Here is a 16382-nt window from a genome sequence, read left to right on the forward strand (position 1 = left end):
ACAGTATAGACCAGAGGTGGACAGTAAGATTCCCTTGAGGGCCTCATTCTACACCATAACTGTAGTGAGGGGCCATCATGCCAAAAGAAAGACTGCAAAGCATGACGGAAAAGAAAAAAAAAATAGTGACAAGAACAAATGGACCTAAAAAGATTCAATGGAAGTTAAGATGTTGAATAGTGTAAATATGCCATGAAACATATAAAAATATTTCATTTCATATCCATTTCATTTGAATATAAACAATCATAAAACTACTGAAAATCAAAGAAATATTAAAAGGCTATTTATATTTATAATTTGTATTTTCAATTTTCTTTCAATATTTTTTTCTAAAACAAAGAGCATGCTATATTTAACTGATGAACAAGTAAAGTTTAAAAAAGGAAAGATATATAGTCAGAGAAAATACTGTGAAAGGGCCACACACATTTCCCAAGTCTGCTATAGAAAATAAAAAGTACAAATATGGTGAAGGTAGTGACGGATTGTTGAGTACTGGCCCTTTTGGCTTTAAAATAGTGAGAGGTTTCATTGGACTAGTTGTGCAATAGCTGTTCATTATACTGCAAAGAGTGCCATCTGGTGGCCTCAGAAAATTAGAACATGATTCATGAAACCTCATCAACCCATGAGGTAAAAAGTATTGACATCCTCAATGTCCCAAATAATGAGCCTTGAGGAACGCCATGCTAATATGTTCATTCGATCTGTGGTCACTAGTGAAACAGAAGCAATGGATGTTTATTGTAGCACTGACACAGCATCTGTAGGAAAGTCTGCATGTTTCTCTTGTTCACGTTCACATACGAGTCTCTTGTCATTACATCTCGCTGTCACTGTTCCCATGTTATCAATGGATGCGATGAGCAGTGCAGTGAGGAGCTGCTGCCTCGTGATGAGGCCGTTTTTCTAGGGATACGTTTTTGCGATGGACCACACTGCCTGTTACCATGGTGACAATGAGACGTTTCAAGTGCTTTGCTACACTCGCTTCTCTCCTACCCTGAAGTTACTACCCGCCTCCCTGCGTCTCGCATCCTCGGGAGTTTGGGGAATACGCTTCAATTGATCTGCTGTCAACAAGCAGGAGGAAGACACAGTCACATGACTCATTTAGACATCAGCAGGATAACTCCATTTCTGCCTTCTGTGAAGCACCATCAGCTTCAGACGGACGAATCACATTCTGATGCAGGCTTTTTTTTTTTTTTTTTTTAATGCAAATTTCTGTCACCACAAGCACACAGTTCCGCCAAACCCATCTCTGCTCAAAGAAGACACACGTAAAGGACACTCGGTCACAATGTCAGACGCTCATCCATCACATCTTTTTGGAAAGACATCTCCGAACAGAAATAGTTTCTACTCAATCTTTCCACAAGGCAGCGTTGACAGTGAGTTCAAGGATGCCCTTACACGTCCGTTGAGGCCCCAGCACATTGATGCAACCTGGGTCTGGCATGGACACTGACCTTTGACCTGACTCCATTCTCACATTTGGGCAGTCAAAGATGGATGGCAGTGCTGGGGTATATTTAGCAACCGAACAAAGGGAGATTTCACAGCAGAAACGTGGTCATGCTAGTTATCTTTAAAATGACTCCAATATTTTAGTGATTATTAGTATTTTAATTGACTAAGAATGAACTTAGGAAAGTTCAGTGACAAAAGCCTACAGACTGCATTCATGGTGTTTTTCAAGCTGGACCTCCTCCACTCAGGTGACCAAGCTTGGAATGAGAAACCAGACATCCATTCTAACATGTGATCTCCAGCATCTAATTATTGATCTGGGCAGTGATAAATGAGCATGTGTGTACAGTAGCATGACAAAAAACTCCATATCCAATATCTCCAATAAGAGTCTTAGAAGGCCACCAAAGATGGAAAACAAATTCTCACTTGGAGGTCTCGACCCCAAAACCCCCTTCGCTGGTTCTACATCATGGGAGAGAGACATTTCTCACCTCATGTGCATCTGCTAACAGAATATGAGACCTGGCATTAGAAAGTCATCAGTTAGCTGTGAAGAAATTCAATATTCAAGTCTAGACGTTCGCATCTTCGCCTAAATTCCCCTCTCTTTATACTCCATTAATGTGCAATCATGTTATTTATGCTGTTTGATTTTAACAGCCGTGGACCATCTCAGTCTGTTCATTTAAGGAGGCGTTCTGGTGAGATGGATGGTTCTGATGGAGGCTCACTAAACCAGCTCCTTCATTACTGTTGAGAACAAGCCTCTTTCACACAGTGATTTACAAAATAAAAACCATTTCCCTAATCCTCTGGTGTTTCTGCGCTGCTCACATCCGAGGCAAGTGAGGCTGCGAGCATCGACGGCTGCTCTCTGTTTTCTCCATTTACTGTCTGCTTTGGTCTGTATCTCACGCCAGAGCTCCGGCTGTTACCTTTTCTCACATCCTTTCAATACTCACCTCTGTGAGGATTTAGGACTACATTAGTATGACTTGAATTTTTGTGTCAATCTGTCTTTCAGCCATAACCGTGAGGGGAAAACGCATGCGTTTTTATCATTCATGTTTAAAAAAATATATATATTTTTATCAAGAAAGCACTTGTACGTTACATTAACATAACTGTTCATGGCTTCGCTGAATCAGCGCCCCAGAGATTCAAAGCTCTTAAGGTTCTTGTTTTGGAGCTGTTCGTCCTCTGCGTCAGTCATGTGATTTTGGGTGCGCGAGTGGGTGTTGAGATGTGTAGGGCGTGTGCCAGCGTGAGACACCTCTGAGCAGCAGAGTGCATGAATGAGTCCGGACAGGATGTCTCTGGTGTGCGCAGTAAAGGACTTGAATGGTCTCTGTGTCTGTGTGATCCTGCTGCATGATCACAGTGTTATCGACGTTTAACCTCAGTGACAAGTGTCAGACTGAGGATGGATGATAGGCTGATGCCGTTTTTTTTTATGTGATCCATCTACCCTCGCTCCCTCAACAATCCATCAGTAAGTCAATTGTGTCTGACATAATGGCTACCTCTGCTTGTTCCTCACATTTTACTTTTGAATCAATATCATCATAATTTAATAATTATTCTTTTTAATAATAATAATATATATATTTTTTTATTCAGCATTTTTCAATTTACGACCATCGCAGCTCAGATCAGGTCCAACATGTTATGTTGAGCTAGGTGGGAACAAATATCTAAACTTAATGGTAATAAAAAAAACACTTTTTAATTGTTTGTATTTTATTAAAAATAAAGAAAAAGATGTGCAACATGGTATGTTGCAACAATGTGAAACATTCAACAGGGAAGATGAGATTCAAAGGTTTCATACAAAAATGAAAGCAAAACAGTCCATTTCTGAAACCCAGAACGTACAAAATTTTATATCCAAAAAGACGCACAGTGCAAAAACTCCAAATCTTGTTAAGCCTTGTTTTGAGTCAAAATATGTCATCCCACTGGATTTGGATAAATTCATTTACAGAAATTACATTTCAGCAAGACGTCTTTCAAGACGTTCCTCCATCTTCCAGTCTATTGTCAGATTTTTTTCATTTATTTCACAGTAATTTTAACTTGAACTAAGTTTAAAAAAAAAAAAAAACTGCCAGAACAAGTGGAAAAATAAGATCACTTGTCTTAAAAGAAGTCCTTCCATATTGAATTCATCCAAAGTCAAGTGGGATGAGATATTTTGACTGAAAAAGCTTGAAGAATCTTGGTTTTTGCAGTGTGAGGCTAGGCATGGTTGGTTCGGAAACTCGGGAAAGCACCAAGGAAAACATAAAAACTAAAATCCTACCAAGTTTGATGATGCGAAAAAACACTGATAACCATTTATGAATAGCAAACTGGCCCACAGCAAGACAACTTGATGGTCTGGTGATCAATGCCGCAACTCGTGGCTCCTTTTCAGCAGCGAGCAGCAGTCAGCGATGATCCTGACTTTCCTCCGGCTGTGAGCGCATCCAGCCTCCGTCAAAAACAGAGACAAACAAGGTGAAAAACAAGGACAGGAAGTGACCGCATAAAACATATCGCAGCGTTTCTTGACATATCTGTGGTGGAGATCATTCTATTTCGGTTTGCTCGTGTTCTATTTCTGACATGGATTTCAGTCCATATCTGTGTTTACAAACCAGCCCTACATTTATAATGAAAAGTACTTTTGGATTCACTTATATATTTAGGGGAAATCGGAGGGCAACAGAGCATGAAGCAACCGTCCTTTGAAACACATCCATCCAATGTAATTGACTGTCAAATTCAATAAATTTAGAGTGAAAAGAGTTCGCCTCAGGGCAGGGTTCAAGGTCAGCAGCACTGGATCTCAGCGCTGCGGCTGGTAAATATTCCAAGGGGAAGGTCACTGGCCTGAATCACGGTAATTCCTTCTGACAGTTATATTTTATGGATGTAGAAACAGTTTGTCCGATGCAGCAGGTAGAATTGTTGCTGACGCTTCCCTGCCTGGTGACGCGAGGGTTGCATGGATCTGGGCAGGTACCGCGAGGGACGTGGGTGATTGAGTTTCAGGTCCAGGGGTGTCCAGTGCGGTGGCATTGGGTTTCCTTGGGGAGGGAAAACGGCGAACAGCAAATTCGCTGGCATGAATGTCTGAGAGCTGCTGAGATATTGTTCCCTGTCAGGTAATTTTACACCAGTGAGTGATGGTGAACACTGACAGCAGTGGCACAAGTTCAGGCGGGTGGAGGAGGCCGCGCAGCTCACTGCCAGGCGGTTTGGTCTTTTTTAGTTGACGTTACTGAACCGTCATGGCTGTGATTTAGTGAAGTGTATCCTGACCTTCGCCCAATTCAGCTGAACCGCTTGAAACCGCTTGGCAACCAATCCTTAGATGAGAAAATCATTAACAATCTTCAATTATAGCCACCTTGAATGTCTTCTGGCCTGAGTTTCATTCAGGGATTAACTGCTTTATATAGTTCTAGGCATGAACAAATGGCACAAACATATACATTTAATAGTCTGGCTGGTCATTTATTAGGCCTCTGAAATATCCCAATACAGCTCAGATTTTTTTTTCTCCTCAACATGAACCAAAAGAAAATGTCAGTTAAACGCCACAGTTCACAAGAAGTGTCTAATGCTCCATGATTCTGCTGCCACTCGCCCACTTTCTGGCCACTGTATCTCCACTCTAATGCATTTTGCTCAATCAAATGGACCGAAGTGAAAAAAAGACAAGAGGGAAATCAATCAAGCAAAATCAAACACAAGTGGCTAAAATGATCGGTCATCAGAGAGGCACATGCGCACCCCCACGCACTTGTACTGCTGTCTTTGTGGGGACATTTCATTGACTTTCATACCTTCCCCAGCCTCTCGCCCGAAGCCTGAAAGAAACAGCTAACCTCAACCAGCACTCTGAAGCAAAGTGAAACCCAGCTATTTTGTAGTCCTCATCCTCCAATTCAGGCTTAACCTCTTGGCCAAAATGGTCCCCACGAAGGCATAATGTCCTCACAAGTTGGCGTTTTGTCAAGAATTGGTGCCTACAAGGCAGGATAAACAAGTGCACACACATACATTCGCACAGCATTTAGCGCAGGATGTGCACCAGCCCAGACATTGGTGCAGCAGTGGCTTGCATTGGGGTAGGTGGACAGTAGTATATTACATACTACTGTACATGACACTGGCAGTGCTTTTACTCTGCAAGGCCGGATCACTATACAGTGGTACCTCGGTTTTCGAACGGACTTCGAACAAATCGGAGTTCGAACAAAAATTTCAAGATTTTTTTGCTTCTGATTTCGAACGAAAATCCAGAACTCGAATGCCCCTGAAAAAGCCGCACCCATAACGTGCGCGGACCAGTCCCACGACGTGCTTTGTTATTGTGTATAACGCTCGCTCTTGAACACTTTGATGATCATGGTATATAAAGGTACATGGAACACAAAGAAAAAATGCAGAAATATTGTGTGATATATATAATTATCATCTTCACTTGACCACAGAATCATGCGTCAGAAACTAGATTTTTAAAAATGCATTTGCCGTTGTTTATCCGACCCATGGGCAAACATTTAGCCTCCCTTTGGAATTCAATACAGCCTCAGCTTCAGCTTTGGTGTCTGTCACCGCTTTGATAGATGAACTGGTGTTTGTCCAACAGACAAGTAATTGCACCATCGCAGACCCATTTAAAATATTTAAACGGTGTTGAACATGTTAGACTCTGGGTGTCGAGTTTCAAACGCAGCCGCGGGGGAAGGCCAGCATCGACGAAAACATTCTGACAGAGCTGACGGAGGGACACAAGTTATGCACATAAACACGTCCAGACGTACAAAAGCACCCGGGGCCATTTTGAAAATAGTGAGCAGTAGCAGAAACTGAAAACAGTTGTTATGTAACGCTGTTTTGTTTATTTCACTTGGGTTTTCACTGAGACAAATAGCATAAATAGTGATCTTAAATCAGTGTCCGAACACAGAAGTGACTTGCATTCATACTTAATGAGGAAGATTTTTTTTTTTAAAATAGGTACCTGCTTTAATTGTTCCACTTGATGTGTGTTTCTCGAAAACACAATGTAGTGCTTCATTTACTCATTCATTAATATTTATTACATTTTTTTCTTGAGGTCTGGCTAGTGTGTGAGGCCGAAAGTGTATCCTGTGACTCACTGCCTGAGACGGTCATGCTTTTAAACAACATGCCAGACAGACAGAAAGTAGTCACTTGGAAGCGCCAGAAAAATGGGAAGAGATGAGTAAGAGTAGATGTCACAACCTGAGGGGCAGGACACTGAAGCACAAACAGCGGTAAATCGCACAACTGTGTTGACAGGAGCGATGCTTGTCAGGAAAGAGTGGCAATACATGTGCACACTAAAAATTCCCAGCTTGTTGGTGCAGTCATCTTTCCATTTCTTCAGCTTTGCTTCTTCAGTTTTACTCACCGACCACCTTTTCATAGCAGATGAGAAACAGAATGGTAACCCTCTAAACCTTAGTCTGACTATGGGAGCGAAATTTGAACACACAGGGGGGGTTTGTAAAAGAATTAACTATTTTCAGGATGTCAATTTACAGCACAGGCTTCGTTTGAAAAATGCCATATTTCTATTCCTGACGCTTCAAGTTGGAGTAGAGGATTGCAATGAAAAGTGACATGGATCCAGGAAATTTTCACAATAAAACATTGGGAGCACTTTAATGTGAAAGAACAGTGTGAACAGTACATCATAGCTGAATGAAGTGACTTCTTGGAACGCTTCTGACTACATGGATGATGAGGCTTTCATGACGGAGGTCGAGCGCCTGTCCATTCTTTACGACCCTTGTCATAAACACTACATAGACAGCGTCAGAAAACAAAGAGCTCAGGCTGAAATTTGTACTTGAAAACTGATGGTGGGTATAAACTTTATTGATAGTAGATAGAATAGTAGAGAGAAAGCACGTTGCAAACAGGTCGTACTGGAGAAATTGAGCTGCATCAACTCCACCTCCTAAATTCAGGGTGAGTTGGTCCACTTTGTTCATCCCGCTTAACTTTCCGTTTACTTCGATTTCAGACAGAGGAGAACGTAATGACGCAATAACTTCAAGGGAAACATCATCATGATAGGCACGTCCTGGCATCAGAGAGAGGAATATTTCAAAATATGAAACACATGAATCAGGAAAGTTGAGCACATTAGTTGCCCTTTAACCTCTAATCCTACATGAGTTATGGTAACCATGGGCCTTTTGTTGCAATGTTCCTCTTATCTCTAACATGCCTGACACAGTCATTCATGTATTTCACTGGCTACGTTTGTGATCCCTCGGTGACCCTCCCAATTCCAGCGTTATTTTTCACAAAGTATCCATCCAGTCCCAGCCTCAAGCTCTGGTGTTGACTCTGAAGAAGCATTTGGTTTTGGCAGCCAGACTTGACCTGGTGACTGCGCTATGCCACCATGGCAAGTGTCGGGAATGTGACGGTAAACATAGCGTGTGCTCTGGGGTGGACTGTGGTTGGTCGGATAAATCACCAGCTCTGTCTGTGTCCGTGTTAAAACCTGCTGTGAGCTCAACACAGAACTCAGATTAATCGGCCTCTTCAAGCTCCTGCAGTCGGTTCCACTGGACAGCTCCCAGGGCTTGGTCACATACTTTGTGAAATGGAGTGGCATTGCAGCCTCTCCGGAGGCTCATAAATTAGCATCTCAGTCTGGACCTAGCGGGCTGAGTTTGCGAGACAGATGACTAAAAAAGTGTAACCAGACGGCTTCATACTTCTGCGAACCCAAGGTTTGTGGTGAGGGAGGAATCCCAAACTCTCTCCACTGGTCTCACTGGAATAAATAAATGAAACATATCAAAGATTGAATCTTCAGGTACATAACAACATTGTGTATTCAGTCTCGCGTCATCAAAAAAAAAAAGACAAAAGCCATATTTTCAGTATTTTTATTGAATATATTATACTTTTTCTTTAATCAACATTGCACATATTCCATTTCCAATCACATCTCATATTGCTGTCTACAAAATGGTATGAATGTAGAAAATCCAGGGTTTGCAGGGTTTACGGAAGGGAAATTAAACATAGAAGTAACAAACATAAAAGAAGGCTTCAGAACCAAAGTGACACGTTTTAAAGAGATAGGTCGAGAAGAAAGGGGGAGCACCCTCAGGGAACGAGTACAAACATACCTTCAGTTAGGATGCATTATTCTCAAAACAAAGCGTCATGCAGAGTAAAAGCAAGACTGGCGAAAACCCACATTTCTCGACACCCAGTATATTTTACATGTTCAGTCAATGTTTCAAGGTCAGTGAGGAGCTCAATCTCTGCAGTTGGTGGAAAGGCAAATGGACAGTTCAACAGTGACATGAGAGACATCAAGGATGATTCTCCAGAGCAGCAGATGGAAGTGGGATTCAAGTGGCTGACAAACACCCTGTTCTAAACAGACTTCAGTTTTCAGGCTGTTTGGTGCTTATGATAGAACCGCTTCTTCTTATAAACAATTTGTTACTTAGTTCCAACATCGTGAGAAAGTCTTCACTTACCTCTGCTCACGTCAATTTGGGTCATTAAAAAGAAGGTTTACAGTGATGTAGACTGTAGATGTAAAAGCAATGTGACAATAATTATATTGCGAGGTATTATGTTCAGCTTTCGACTCAAGACTTTTGTGTGTATAGCAGTGTTGAAGTTGGATTTAATATTAGCTATTGTGTGACTGGACATTTCTTGTTGGCACATTTGCGTTCTCTCTTTAATTCAATGTTCAATTGGAGGGAAAAGCCCAACTGAGGTGTTTATATTTGTTTTACCATATTTAGTACATGACATGTCTTTAGATTTGTGTCGTCTTTCGGCAGCGCTAGCAATCTCTGCCTCACATTTTGATCCGATTCCAAGGTCATTCTTGATGTTTCCAGACTTGACTTTGGGTTCACTCTGCACTCTCAAACAGAATATAAATATATATATTTTTAATCCTTTATAATAATTGTGAGTTCTGTTTCACAATATTGCTTTATCTTCACACACAGTCAACCTTTGAACACTCAATATACTCGATGAGTTGAGTATTTTAAAGGGGTCTGGAGTTATAGTGAGTCACATATCAACTGAAAAACTGCATTTAGTGTCAGATATTGCTACATACTCAAAACATAATGCAAACAAAGATTAGCCGTTCAATTCCAGAACATGTTTTCGATGACTAAATAACCACACATTCTATATATTTTCATGTCTGAGATCCATTTGTTTCAGTTATCTAGCAACTCATAAAGGTGGCTGGTAACTGAAAGATGTTTTCGTTCTAAATACATGTGTGAAAAATTCAAACTTTCTTTTGTCCAATCACAATACAGCTTGAATTTAGCATTCCTTTTTTTTATTAAACACATCAACACACAATTGCTTCACACTCATGACCGACCTCCATCTGTCAGCCTCAAGGTCAAGGTTTTAAATAAAACATCCTATGACTTTACTTCAACATCGAGGACTCTAGATTCAGCGATTCACATTTCCTGAGAAATTGACTTCCTTGTTTTTGTTTGTTTGTTTGTTTGTTTTCACCTCATAAACATGTTCCAATAAATCAAAAGGAGGGCCAAGCAGTTCAAATCTAAACATAAATGCCAAAATATGAAAAACAATTTCTTATCACGCATTCCACTTCCTTCTTCTGGGTGGGTTCTGTTATTGTTTTTAATATCTTTTCAGTCACGACAGCATGACTCACTTGATTTTTGACTGTTTTCATTCTAACAAGAAAAGCTTTTCCCTTAAAAAGTGAACTCCCCGAGAGCAACTCGTGATCTAAAATCAATTTGGAGTTTCCCGTTATGCTGAGAGCGCCTTTATAAATTAAACTTTCTATTTTTTGGCTGCGTGCCTCCAAGTGCAATCAGCAATTCCTCACACTGTCTTCCTCCTCTGGGTGAAATTTTGTAAACGCAGCCCCAGAGGTGGATATAATTAAAAATCTCTCCCTCTCACCTTGTTCTGGGTGTTGTCAAATGTTGCCACTCACAGCCTTTCTCCTCATATCGCTGCATCGACGGCGCGAGGTCACACCTGTGACTGCAGGTGCTTTGACTTTGGGATCACTGTTTATCAGGTATGACTCAAGGAAAACGGCCATTCAGTTGGAACAACTAGAGGAGCCCATTTTTGCTATAAGCGTGTGCATGAAGGTGACCTGTGTGTGTAACTGAAACGTGACATTTTCATTGGCATAACTGCCATCTAACCAATGTCTGAGTAGCATTGTTCAGCGCCCTGAACAACATTTTATCTATCAACCATGAGCACGAGTCTCTTCAAAGGGTATTTGAACTTGACCGATTCATTGACTTGACTTGTATTCATTTTGTGTGATTTTTTTTTCAGTTTCCACTTCATCCACCTGATTCATCGTCTCAACTTTTAAAAGTTGATTTACAATAAACTTACACATTTTAATTGCCAATTTGTTTGTGAATTGAATTGTTCGTTTGAAAAATTCAAACCAAGCAAAAACAATAGCAACAATGCATCAGAAAAAGTTTGGATTCCTGAAACTGGAATTTTCCATGAAGAAACATGTTCTCACCTTACTGTAGAGGAATTGATAGATCCCACTGGTCTTTTGCAAGCACTCAATCTTTCCGTTGTGCAGTGCTATTTGGTTAGCATTTAGCATGGCTCGTGTTTTCATATGGGTGAAGTTAGAAGCAACCACTGACTTTTCTCTTTCTCTTTACTCGGAAAGTCTAAGGTGTGTTTTGGATCCTAACGTAACCCCAGTGGTAAAAGATTGGAAAGATTGAGTGCATGCACAACAGTAGATCAGTTAAGAACCTATATGATAGAAGAGAAGCTGCATGTTTCTTTCAATATTTCTGTTTATTCCAGATTTGATTGGCTTCAGACAGTACTGTAAGATTAAGGTATTTTGTAATATATATTTTATTGTTTGGTTTCACACTATCTTGCTCATGCAATGTTTGAAGTAACATCGAGATTTAAAAGCTAAAATTTGGGTTTTGGGCTGTGTATTTAGATTGTCTGAAACATCACATCACAATGACACGACATCCTCAGTGGCATGTTTAAGTTGAGCTAGTTTTAAATCATTACAGTGCATTCAAAGCTGTTGTTCATGTTGATCGCTTTTGGGATGTTTTTAGATCGGTCATAAGTTGCGTCCAATTGTAGTTTCTGTTATTAAAAAACACTATCTTCCCTACCAACACCTGGTAAATTATTTTTTTTTGCCATTGATCCCCAACAATCATGCAAACATTAGCTGAGTGTGTTGGTGTGTGTGTGAGACTCATCGGCTGCCATTCCCTTGAAAATGTCTTTTTTTTTTCTAGTCATGGTTTAACTTGCTGTGCTTTCCTCTGGTCACAAGGTGCTTTGCTTTCTTCGCGAACATGGATGAATTAAATTTTTCCTTCAGTAACAGCTTAAATAACATGTTGGACCCGTGAGACCGGAACAATACTGTCGAGAGGCTGCCACTTCAGGTGGGTGCAACTATATTGGGGGCAACCCACATCTTGTTTGGGAAAAGACCTTGAGTCAAGTGTAGCTGTTAGCCAAAAATACTGTGCTTGTTAAGAGTTCACATTTGTAAGATGTTATTCCATGCATGACACACATCACCATCACGAATATCAGTCTCACTTTAAAGAAATGACCCCCGCCTCCTTTGAATGAGGCTCCGCTACAGACACGTCAATCTTCATCCTCCAAACTTGTATGATGAATTGTTTACACAAATTAATAACTGTCTCTTTCCCTCATATTTATATATATATTTTCATATTTTTAATTATTTAGATATGTGTTAATGTGTGAAGAAATATTCCACATTGACAACAGCGAATGCATGACCTAGTTTTTAGAATAGATGGAATCATTTCAATCAAATACTATTGAAGCAGAATCACATTTCTCCACAGTAGTGATCGCATGTGCCTTATAATGTCCTTTCACTTTCCCATGAAGAGTAAATTAAAACTCAAATCTGCCTTGGCATCAATTCCACCAAAATGAACAAAGAAAAACACACACAAAACAAACTACTGACATCAATTATCAAACTACTGTCTCTATCTCGTAGTAGTTACGGCGTATCCTGACTCTAAGAAGATAACTGGAACATTCAGCAAACCTCTTTTTTTTTTTTTTTTAATCCTAATGGACACTACTCTTGAGGTAATTACAGATACAGTTTTGGGGAGAACCTTTGTGCACTTTGGGATTTCTAAAGGAGCAGAGGACAAGACACAGAGATGGAGGACTTTAAGTTCAAGCTTCTTAAGTGCCATCACAGCTGAAATGAGGCACAGCATGACACAGACGAATGAAAACATTGCAGGTCCGAAAAGAAAGCAGTAGAGTATTTGGGCCTTGATATTTAAACCTGGACTGTGATCGATTGTTTGGTCAATGAACATTTTTAATGCCACGTTTCACTGACTCCGGTGCCACGTAAGTGACATGGACATTGAGTTTGACTTGACATTACAATGACCGAATGAATGCCGATTCTCATCACCATGTTTTCACGAGCAAGTCTGCATTGTACGTGTGTCAGGCTTCTGTAGCACCTTAACTAAGTAAGGCATGTCTTTAGCACTGCCAGGCTCCTTCTTTATACGAGAGGAGGAAACGGACAAAGGCAGCCATGCATTCACATTATACCTGTCCCGAATAATCTACCTGACACAGCCTTGCTCAGCATTAATAAGACCCGTGGTGATCCCACAAACACACCTGAGAATATTTCCTTCAGAGGGCATCCTACCACCCGCAGGCGGCACAACAGAACTTCATAACTTTAAAAACAGAGTTTGGAAAAGGGGAAGCAATAAGTGTATATTAAGACAGTAATATGTGACAGGAGGATGTGTACTAGTCGCAGTGGCCATGATGCGCTTTCTAGATTTTATTAAATACAGTTTGAAACTGCATCCTAACTCACCCAAATACTCTATTGCATCTTCATGTTTGCCCGTGTTCACAGAAGGTGTTGACATGGCAACATTGTAGACAAAAAGCTATTCAAACCTTGATGGAGGTCCATGTGCGGGACATCACCGACCACTAGAGAGGCCATGAATAATCCATTTATGATTCTAAATGCAACTCAGGTTTGGTAACTTCCCTGCAGTAGAGGAAGCGGAAGAAAGATGGATGGACACAGGCCCTAACGTTCCGTCTTTAATAAACCATCTTGAAAGAAACAAGGCGGACAATGAGAGATGTCAGAGCAGCATCCACAACAACGTGAGGAGAATGAGTGTATAAGCCAGGACAAACCAAACACCGACGCTCGTGACTGACAGTCATAACAGTCAAAAAAAGTCTACATTGTAGGACACACAAGTATAAACGTCTGGTATATATATACAGCTTGTCTACTCGGTGTGCATTTATATGACGACAGTTTCCAGAATTCCACAACATACAATAAGTTAAGGGTTTCACCTTTGGTTATGTAATTATCAAGGCTAGGTTTAAAAAAATAGAGAACACACGTCCATGTGACTTTGCATACAGTGAGTGACAAACATAACAGAGCAGCTGGTCACCTTCGACTTTGCATCTGAGAAGAAGTAACCTAAGGTGTCAGGTTGTTACAAATTTCGGGGCGTTGAGGAGGATCAGCTTCTGTCCGTGGTAAATATCAGCGGCGATGGCGTTAATGAGCCTGACATCTTTAGTGTTGGTGGCGGTTAATGGTGCAACTGAACCACTCCATCATCGCTCCTTCGCAGCTCTTTAAACCCTTTCTGACTGAGGATTTCAGCATCAGCCTTGTTGGATATGAAAAGATAAAAACTGCTGCTGACACCTAAGAAGCCGACCCGACGAAAACATTATGTCGACATCACGATACTCTCTATCATAGTAAAATATTCACATCTGTTCCTCACAAGACACTTAATTTTCACATGTAAAGAAATCCTCTGGTGTAAGTCTCATCACGAATACATCTGTATATGTGTGTTATTAAGGCAATCATTCTGGGCCACGACGGACTCATGCTCCAACTCCCGCGTCAATTATTGACTGACCCTTTTCTCCGCTTTCCGTGTTCCATCCGGTCGTTGTTGCTTTTCGCTGCGCGCCCTCCCGAGTTGATCAGTCACAATGTTTCGCTTGGTCTCTGCAATTCCCAGAGATGTGGGGTTCCCCTTGTCCCTGTAACTGGCAGAGCTGAAAGACAAACAGGAAATTGATACAAATCAGTCTTAGGGAAAGAAGATCAAGAATCCGAGCTCGGTGGGCTAGTTCTCCTCTGCGCGGGGGCCTCCGACGTCCCACTTCATCAGATTAACATCAGTGTTACATGAGCCCTCAGGAAATGAGTCTTTGTCGAGCAAATACATCAACAAAGTTTCACACAGACTTTCATCATTGTATATCTGTTTTCTTCTTCTTCTTTTTTTTTGCCCGGCGCTATCTGTCACATCATATTCCCCCTGTATGTTCTTGTTCCATTTCTGGTCCAGCTCTGTATTAGAACTGTGATTTTATCAGGACAAGTTACAACTCATGCTCAGTTTTCCTGTCAACATCGTAGCAACAGATATAAATACAGCACAAGTCAGTCCGGAGTAAAAGAGACAACGCTCAAGTGTGTGGACCAGCAAACTGCAGAGTGTCGTCCTTCCAATCTTTATTGAAGAAAAGTTGCTATTCTTCTTTGTCCAAACCTATGAGGCCGACTGCCTTGTAATTCAGCGATTTCTCCCAAATTGAATTTGAAGGTTTTAAAGACACAGGTCTTCGACCCAAAGCATGGTTGAGGAGGGGTCAGCCAGAGGCTTGTCGATGAAGAGCAACAGGTTGAGAGATCATAGACGCACCAGCATACAGTGTATCTTATATATCTTCAACACTAAGTTTCCTTTTTTCAAGTTCAGTCATGGTCAGAGTACAATCTGCTTTTTAAGTCTATACATCATATTGACTGGACAGCATTGTTTTAATAAAGCTTACACTAAAGGAGACTAGTACAGAAACAAATCTGTCTCACCAGATTTCTTGTTTACACTTACAGTTTTCACTTTCACGGCCATGATACTTTGCTTTTTAAAATATTGATCAACTAGCCACATTCAAGGACACTGCACGCACCGTCTTGCAAGAGAAAATTGAGTCATTACTCCTTCTAAGTAATTCCTGTCTCCAATGACAAAAAAGCTCTGGATGTAAGGGTTGATAGATTAATTTAAATTAGCAATTAAAACTTTGAATATTTTTGGAAAATTATGTGTAAAAAAGTGCAAGCATACTAAATCATGATTAAACAATTCAGAATAAATAGATTATTTTGGACATCCATGACTTAAAATAAACTTGAATGGCGATTTAGCCGATAAGATTATGTATCACTGACAACCAATGGTAACAAAACAGTATATAGACTGTTTTGTTTGGCTTTGTATCGGGCTAATACCAGTAATATCTCACAATAACAGACATCAATTGAAGAATTGCAAGCAGGCAATGAAGTCCGAGAGTTGGTCGCTGCTCCTTCAAGGTCAAGATGTTGCAAATGATAATAATAATAATAATAATAATAATAATAATAATAATAATAATAATAATAATAATAATAATAATAATAATAACAATAATAATAATAATAATAATAATAATAATAATAATAATAATAATAATAACAAAGTGCATCCCATACCAAGTCACAATAATGCTGAATTTGTAACACAGAGCACACGTTTAATTTAAACCTCTATTATGTGTAATTAATCATCAAAGTCTTCTTTCACAGAAGTCACAACAAATAAAAAATATGTTATTTCACCTTTCATATGAACCCCAGTGTAAGAGACACAGTGATGCTGGTAAATAATGCAGAATGAGATCCACAGATGGTTTTCCTTCACAGCTGC

General features: G+C 40.3%; 1 protein-coding gene across 2 annotated transcripts in view; it reads right to left on the reverse strand.

Annotated features, from left to right (window-relative positions):
* Nucleotides 1–16382, reverse strand: part of kcna4 (potassium voltage-gated channel, shaker-related subfamily, member 4) — a 73298-nt gene that overhangs the window by 13517 nt on the left and 43399 nt on the right. The window contains exon 3 of one of the 2 annotated variants that reach the window (XM_053864595.1): nucleotides 14538–14679. The gene's annotated coding sequence lies outside the window, so the exon portion shown is untranslated. Of the gene's footprint in view, nucleotides 1–6532; nucleotides 14680–16382 lie in introns of those variants that run through there. The other variant, XM_053864594.1, reaches the window with a different exon arrangement.

This window comes from Synchiropus splendidus, chromosome 5, assembly GCF_027744825.2.
Source record: "Synchiropus splendidus isolate RoL2022-P1 chromosome 5, RoL_Sspl_1.0, whole genome shotgun sequence".
In the NCBI taxonomy this organism is placed as follows: domain Eukaryota; kingdom Metazoa; phylum Chordata; class Actinopteri; order Syngnathiformes; family Callionymidae; genus Synchiropus; species Synchiropus splendidus.